Source organism: Dendrobates tinctorius, unplaced genomic scaffold (assembly GCF_039654945.1).
Source record: "Dendrobates tinctorius isolate UK_male_01 unplaced genomic scaffold, ASM3965494v1 ptg000099l, whole genome shotgun sequence".
Taxonomy (NCBI): domain Eukaryota; kingdom Metazoa; phylum Chordata; class Amphibia; order Anura; family Dendrobatidae; genus Dendrobates; species Dendrobates tinctorius.
Window position 1 is genome coordinate 10,063,016 of NW_027361767.1, and position 8,700 is coordinate 10,071,715.

Here is an 8,700-nt window from a genome sequence, read left to right on the forward strand (position 1 = left end):
CCAACTTATGTGTTATCTTCACCCCTGATGATCGCAAAAGTTTGAGATTGCCGCCATATCTTTTATCGGGATTTTACCACTACCCAGAGACCAAACATGACATGGCTGTTGTTAGCGATCTGTCCACTATTGATTTGTGGCTTATAGGCAGGAGATACAGTTATGAAAAATATGCATCTTCTGAATATCACCATAACAGAACCACATAATAGTGCCAAATAGTGACTGAGTACCGTCATACCATATCCATGGTACATAACATTACCATTAAAAGTATGATGCTCTACCGACTGAGCTATCAGGGCTCTCTACATTTATAATCTCGCTGGGTACCGTAATTCTTCTATCCCGTTACTAAATTTTGTTGCCACTTTTTGGACTTGCTCTAGTTCCACAAAAATCATAATTTCCAGGCTTGAATTGGGCAGGTTAATCTTTGCGAAGGACATGTGAATCAAGCCGCATACAAGGTTATCCTGGAAAAACAGTTGATTCCTTCTGCTCAGGCAACGTTCCCCAACTCTGAGGACTGGCTTTTCCAGCAGAACAATGCACCATGCCACACGGCTAGGTAAACCAACGTGTGGATGAAGGAACACTAGCTCAAATCGCTGTCATGGCCAGCCCAATCTCCAAACCTGAACCCCATTGAAAACCTCTTGAATGTGAGGAAGATGGATAGTCACAAGCCATCAAACAAAGAAGAACTGCTTAAATTTTTGTACCAGGAGTGGCATAATGTCACCCAAAAGCAGTGTGAAAGACTGGTGGAAAGCATGCCAAGACACATGAAAGCTGTGATTAAAAATCATGGTTATTCCACAAAATATTGATTTCTGAACTCTTCCTGAGATAAAACATTAGTATTGTTGTTTCTAAATAATTATGAACTTGTTTTCGTAGCATTATTTGAGGTCTGCAAGCACTGCATTTTTTTTGCTATTTTGACCATTTTTCATTTTCTGAAAATAAGTACAAAATTTAGTGCTTGGAAATTCGAAGACATGTTGTCAGTAGTTTATAGAATATAAGAGCAATTTACATTTTACTCAAAAATATACCTATAAAGAGAAAATTAAGACAAAATGAAAATTTTGCAGTGGTCTCTTAATTTTTGCCAGAGCTGTAGTTAGCAAGGCAGAAAAAAGACATTTGTCCGTCCAGTTCAGCCTATATTCCGTCAGAAGAAATCCCCAGATCTACGTCCTTCTAAAGAACCTAATAACTGCAAGATACAATATTGTTACGCTCCAGGAAGACATCCGGGCCTCTCTTGAACCCCTTGACTGAGTTCGCCATCCCCACCTCCTCAGACAAGGAATTCCAGATTCTCCCTGCCCTACCAGTAAAGAATCCTTTTCTATGTTGGTGGAAAAACCTTCTCTCCTCCAGACGCAGAGAATGCCCCCTTGTGACCGTCACCTTCCTTGGTATAAACAGATCCTCGGAGAGATATTTGTATTGTCCCCTTATATACTTATACATGGTTATGAGATCACCCCTCAGTTGCCTCTTTTCTAGACTAAATAATACTTTTTTGCTAATCTCTCTGGGTATTGTAGTTCCTCCATCCCCTTTATTAATTTTGTTGCCCTTCTTTGTACTCGCTATAGTTCCACACAGATCATAATTTCTTTACACCTTTTATCAGCACACAAGTTACCCCCACATTGCACCCCCCATGATGACCTCATGGGAGACCGGTTGTGGGATGCCCTCAGCCCTTCAGGATTTTATGAAAATCCCAACTTATGTGTTATCTTCACCCCTGATGATCGCAAAAGTTTGAGATTGCCGCCATATCTTTTATCGGGATTTTACCACTACCCAGAGACCAAACATGACATGGCTGTTGTTAGCGATCTGTCCACTATTGATTTGTGGCTTATAGGCAGGAGATACAGTTATGAAAAATATGCATCTTCTGAATATCACCATAACAGAACCACATAATAGTGCCAAATAGTGACTGAGTACCGTCATACCATATCCATGGTACATAACATTACCATTAAAAGTATGATGCTCTACCGACTGAGCTATCAGGGCTCTCTACATTTATAATCTCGCTGGGTACCGTAATTCTTCTATCCCGTTACTAAATTTTGTTGCCACTTTTTGGACTTGCTCTAGTTCCACAAAAATCATAATTTCCAGGCTTGAATTGGGCAGGTTAATCTTTGCGAAGGACATGTGAATCAAGCCGCATACAAGGTTATCCTGGAAAAACAGTTGATTCCTTCTGCTCAGGCAACGTTCCCCAACTCTGAGGACTGGCTTTTCCAGCAGAACAATGCACCATGCCACACGGCTAGGTAAACCAACGTGTGGATGAAGGAACACTAGCTCAAATCGCTGTCATGGCCAGCCCAATCTCCAAACCTGAACCCCATTGAAAACCTCTTGAATGTGAGGAAGATGGATAGTCACAAGCCATCAAACAAAGAAGAACTGCTTAAATTTTTGTACCAGGAGTGGCATAATGTCACCCAAAAGCAGTGTGAAAGACTGGTGGAAAGCATGCCAAGACACATGAAAGCTGTGATTAAAAATCATGGTTATTCCACAAAATATTGATTTCTGAACTCTTCCTGAGATAAAACATTATTATTGTTGTTTCTAAATAATTATGAACTTGTTTTCGTAGCATTATTTAAGGTCTGCAAGCACTGCATTTTTTTTTGCTATTTTGACCATTTTTCATTTTCTGAAAATAAGTACAAAATTTAGTGCTTGGAAATTCGAAGACATGTTGTCAGTAGTTTATAGAATATAAGAGCAATTTACATTTTACTCAAAAATATACCTATAAAGAGAAAATTAAGACAAACTGAAAATTTTGCAGTGGTCTCTTAATTTTTGCCACAGCTGTAGTTAGCAAGGCCGAAAAAAGACATTTGTCCGTCCAGTTCAGCCTATATTCCGTCAGAAGAAATCCCCAGATCTACGTCCTTCTAAAGAACCTAATAACTGCAAGATACAATATTGTTACGCTCCAGGAAGACATACGGGCCTCTCTTGAACCCCTTGACTGAGTTCGCCATCCCCACCTCCTCAGACAAGGAATTCCAGATTCTCCCTGCCCTACCAGTAAAGAATCCTTTTCTATGTTGGTGGAAAAACCTTCTCTCCTCCAGACGCAGAGAATGCCCCCTTGTGACCGTCACCTTCCTTGGTATAAACAGATCCTCGGAGAGATATTTGTATTGTCCCCTTATTAACTTATACATGGTTATGAGATCGCCCCTCAGTTGCCTCTTTTCTAGACTAAATAATACTTTTTTGCTAATCTCTCTGGGTATTGTAGTTCCTCCATCCCCTTTATTAATTTTGTTGCCCTTCTTTGTACTCTATATAGTTCCACACAGATCATAATTTCTTTAGACCTTTTATCAGCACACAAGTTACCCCCATATTTCACACCCCATGATGACCTCATGGGAGACCGGTTGTGAGATGACCTCAGCCCTTCAAGATTTTATGAAATTCCCAACTTATGTGATATCTTCACCCCTGATGATAGCAAAAGTTTGAGATTGCCGCCATATCTTTTATCGGGATTTTACCACTACCCAGAGACCAAACATGACATGGCTGTTGTTAGCGATCTGTCCACTATTGATTTGTGGCTTATAGGCAGGAGATACAGTTATGAAAAATATGCATCTTCTGAATATCACCATAACAGAACCACATAATAGTGCCAAATAGTGACTGAGTACCGTCATACCATATCCATGGTGCATAACATTACCATTTATTAAAAGCTTACGCCCGAACGTAAAAAAGTCTGATGCTCTACCGACTGAGCTATCCGGGCTCTCTACGTTGATAATCTCGCTGGCTACCGTAATTCTTCCATCCTGTTACTAAATTTTGTTGCCACTTTTTGGACTTGCTCTAGTTCCACAAAAATCATACTTTCCAGGCTTGAATTGGGCAGGTTAATCTTTGCGAAGGACATGTGAATCAAGCCGCATACAAGGTTATCCTGGAAAAACAGTTGATTCCTTCTGCTCAGGCAACGTTCCCCAACTCTGAGGACTCGCTTTTCCACAGAACAATGCACCATGCCACACGGCTAGGTAAACCAATGTGTGCATGAAGGAACACTAGCTCAAATCGCTGTCATGGCCAGCCCAATCTCCAAACCTGAACCCCATTGAAAGCCTCTTGAATGTGAGGAAGATGGATAGTCACAAGCCATCAAACAAAGAAGAACTGCTTAAATTTTTGTACCAGGAGTGGCATAATGTCACCCAAAAGCAGTGTGAAAGACTGGTGGAAAGCATGCCAAGACACATGAAAGCTGTGATTAAAAATCATGGTTATTCCACAAAATATTGATTTCTGAACTCTTCCTGAGATAAAACATTAGTATTGTTGTTTCTAAATAATTATGAACTTGTTTTCGTAGCATTATTTGAGGTCTGCAAGCACTGCATTTTTTTTGCTATTTTGACCATTTTTCATTTTCTGAAAATAAGTACAAAATTTAGTGCTTGGAAATTCGAAGACATGTTGTCAGTAGTTTAAAGAATATAAGAGCAATTTACATTTTACTCAAAAATATACCTATAAAGAGAAAATTAAGACAAACTGAAAATTTTGCAGTGGTCTCTTAATTTTTGCCAGAGCTGTAGTTAGCAAGGCCGAAAAAAGACATTTGTCCGTCCAGTTCAGCCTATATTCCGTCAGAAGAAATCCCCAGATCTACGTCCTTCTAAAGAACCTAATAACTGCAAGATACAATATTATTACGCTCCAGGAAGACATACGGGCCTCTCTTGAACCCCTTGACTGAGTTCGCCATCCCCACCTCCTCAGACAAGGAATTCCAGATTCTCCCTGCCCTACCAGTAAAGAATCCTTTTCTATGTTGGTGGAAAAACCTTCTCTCCTCCAGACGCAGAGAATGCCCCCTTGTGACCGTCACCTTCCTTGGTATAAACAGATCCTCGGAGAGATATTTGTATTGTCCCCTTATATACTTATACATGGTTATGAGATCGCCCCTCAGTTGCCTCTTTTCTAGACTAAATAATACTTTTTTGCTAATCTCTCTGGGTATTGTAGTTCCTACATCCCCTTTATTAATTTTGTTGCCCTTCTTTGTACTCGCTATAGTTCCACACAGATCATAATTTCTTTAGACCTTTTATCAGCACACAAGTTACCCCCACATTGCACCCCCCATGATGACCTCATGGGAGACCGGTTGTGGGATGCCCTCAGCCCTTCAGGATTTTATGAAATTCCCAACTTATGTGTTATCTTCACCCCTGATGATCGCAAAAGTTCGAGATTGCCGCCATATCTTTTATGGGGATATGTTGTTAGCGATCTGTCCACTATTGATTTGTGGCTTATAGGCAGGAGATACAGTTATGAAAAATATGCATCTTCTGAATATCACCATAACAGAACCACATAATAGTGCCAAATAGTGACTGAGTACCGTCCATGGTACATAAGATTACCATTTATTAAAAGATTACGCCCGAACAGGGACTTGAACCCTGGACCCTCAGATTAAAAGTCTGATGCTCTACCGACTGAGCTATCCGGGCTCTCTACATTGATAATCACGCTGGGTACCGTAATTCTTTCATCCCGTTACTAAATTTTGTTGCCCCTTTTTGGACTTGCTCTAGTTCCACAAAAATCATAATTTCCAGGCTTGAATTGGGCAGGTTAATCTTTGCGAAGGACATGTGCATCAAGCCGCATACAAGGTTATCCTGGAAAAACAGTTGATTCCTTCTGCTCAGGCAACTTTCCCCAACTCTGAGGACTGTGTTTTCCAACAGAACAATGCACCATGCAACACGGCTAGGTAAACCAGCGTGTGGATGAAGGAACACTAGCTCAAATCGCTGTCATGGCCAGCCCAATCTCCAAACCTGAAACCCATTGAAAACCTCTTGAATGTGAGGAAGATGGATAGTCACAAGCCATCAAACAAAGAAGAACTGCTTAAATTTTTGTACCAGGAGTGGCATAATGTCACCCAAAAGCAGTGTGAAAGACTGGTGGAAAGCATGCCAAGACACATGAAAGCTGTGATTAAAAATCATGGTTATTCCACAAAATATTGATTTCTGTACTCTTCCTGAGATAAAACATTATTATTGTTGTTTCTAAATAATTATGAACTTGTTTTCGTAGCATTATTTGAGGTCTGCAAGCACTGCATTTTTTTTGCTATTTTGACCATTTTTCATTTTCTGAAAATAAGTACAAAATTTAGTGCTTGGAAATTCAAAGACATGTTGTCAGTAGTTTATAGAATATAAGAGCAATTTACATTTTACTCAAAAATATACCTATAAAGAGAAAATTAAGACAAAATGAAAATTTTGCAGTGGTCTCTTAATTTTTGCCAGAGCTGTACTTAGCAAGGCCGAAAAAAGACATTTGTCCGTCCAGTTCAGCCTATATTCCGTCAGAAGAAATCCCCAGATCTATGTCCTTCTAAAGAACCTAATAACTGCAAGATACAATATTATTACGCTCCAGGAAGACATACGGGCCTCTCTTGAACCCCTTGACTGAGTTCGCCATCCCCACCTCCTCAGACAATGAATTCCAGATTCTCCCTGCCCTACCAGTAAAGAATCCTTTTCTATGTTGGTGGAAAAACCTTCTCTCCTCCAGACGCAGAGAATGCCCCCTTGTGACCGTCACCTTCCTTGGTATAAACAGATCCTCGGAGAGATATTTGTATCGTCCCCTTATATACTTATACATGGTTATGAGATCGCCCCTCAGTTGCCTCTTTTCTAGACTAAATAATACTTTTTTGCTAATCTCTCTGGGTATTGTAGTTCCTCCATCCCCTTTATTAATTTTGTTGCCCTTCTTTGTACTCGCTATAGTTCCACACAGATCATAATTTCTTTAGACCTTTTATCAGCACACAAGTTACCCCCACATTGCACCCCCCATGATGACCTCATGGGAGACCGGTTGTGGGATGCCCTCAGCCCTTCAGGATTTTATGAAATTCCCAACTTATGTGTTATCTTCACCCCTAATGATCGCAAAAGTTTGAGATTGCCGCCATATCTTTTATCGGGATTTTACCACTACCCAGAGACCAAACATGACATGGCTGTTGTTAGCGATCTGTCCACTATTGATTTGTGGCTTATAGGCAGGAGATACAGTTATGAAAAATATGCATCTTCTGAATATCACCATAACAGAACCACATAATAGTGCCAAATAGTGACTGAGTACCGTCATACCATATCCATGGTACATAACATTACCATTTATTAAAAGCTAACGCCCGAACAGGGACTTGAACCCTGGACCCTCAGATTAAAAGTCTGAGGCTCTACCAACTGAGCTATCCGGGCTATCTACATTGATAATCTCGCTGGGTACCGTAATTCTTTCATCCCGTTACTAAATTTTGTTGCCCCTTTTTGGACTTGCTCTAGTTCCACAAAAATCATAATTTCCAGGCTTGAATTGGGCAGGTTAATCTTTGCGAAGGACATGTGAATCAAGCCGCATACAAGGTTATCCTGGAAAAACAGTTGATTCCTTCTGCTCAGGCAACGTTCCCCAACTCTGAGGACTGGCTTTTCCAGCAGAACAATGCACCATGCCACACGGCTAGGTAAACCAGCGTGTGGATGAAGGAACACTAGCTCAAATCGCTGTCATGGCCAGCCCAATCTCCAAACCTGAACCCCATTGAAAACCTCTTGAATGTGAGGAAGATGGATAGTCACAAGCCATCAAACAAAGAACTGCTTAAATTTTTGTACCAGGAGTGGCATAATGTCACCCAAAAGCAGTGTGAAAGACTGGTGGAAAGCATGCCAAGACACATAAAAGCTGTGATTAAAAATCATGGTTATTCCACAAAATATTGATTTCTGAACTCTTCCTGAGATAAAACATTATTATTGTTGTTTCTAAATAATTATGAACTTGTTTTCGTAGCATTATTTGAGGTCTGCAAGCACTGCATTTTTTTTGCTATTTTGACCATTTTTCATTTTCTAAAAATAAGTACAAAATGTAGTGCTTGGAAATTCAAAGACATGTTGTCAGTAGTTTATAGAATATAAGAGCAATTTACATTTTACTCAAAAATATACCTATAAAGAGAAAATTAAGACAAACTGAAAATTTTGCAGTGGTCTCTTAATTTTTGCCAGAGCTGTAGTTAGCAAGGCCGAAAAAAGACATTTGTCCGTCCAGTTCAGCCTATATTCCGTCAGAAGAAATCCCCAGATCTACGTCCTTCTAAAGAACCTAATAACTGCAAGATACAATATTATTACGCTCCAGGAAGACATACGGGCCTCTCTTGAACCCCTTGACTGAGTTCGCCATCCCCACCTCCTCAGACAAGGAATTCCAGATTCTCCCTGCCCTACCAGTAAAGAATCCTTTTCTATGTTGGTGGAAAAACCTTCTCTCCTCCAGACGCAGAGAATGCCCCCTTGTGACCGTCACCTTCCTTGGTATAAACAGATCCTCGGAGAGATATTTGTATTGTCCCCTTATATACTTATACATGGTTATGAGATCGCCCCTCAGTTGCCTCTTTTCTAGACTAAATAATACTTTTTTGCTAATCTCTCTGGGTATTGTAGTTCCTCCATCCCCTTTATTAATTTTGTTGCCCTTCTTTGTACTCGCTATAGTTCCACACAGATCATAATTTCTTTAGACCTT

The 8,700-nt window shown here is 40.2% G+C and overlaps 2 non-coding genes across 2 annotated transcripts; both read right to left on the reverse strand.

Moving 5' to 3' along the window:
* Positions 1-5,497: 5,497 nt before the first annotated feature.
* On the reverse strand, positions 5,498-5,570 carry TRNAK-UUU (transfer RNA lysine (anticodon UUU)). Its single transcript has one exon. It is a non-coding gene; the product is annotated as a tRNA-Lys (tRNA).
* Positions 5,571-7,291: 1,721 nt separating this feature from the next.
* Positions 7,292-7,364, reverse strand: TRNAK-UUU (transfer RNA lysine (anticodon UUU)). The gene has a single exon. It is a non-coding gene; the product is annotated as a tRNA-Lys (tRNA).
* Positions 7,365-8,700: the final 1,336 nt, after the last annotated feature.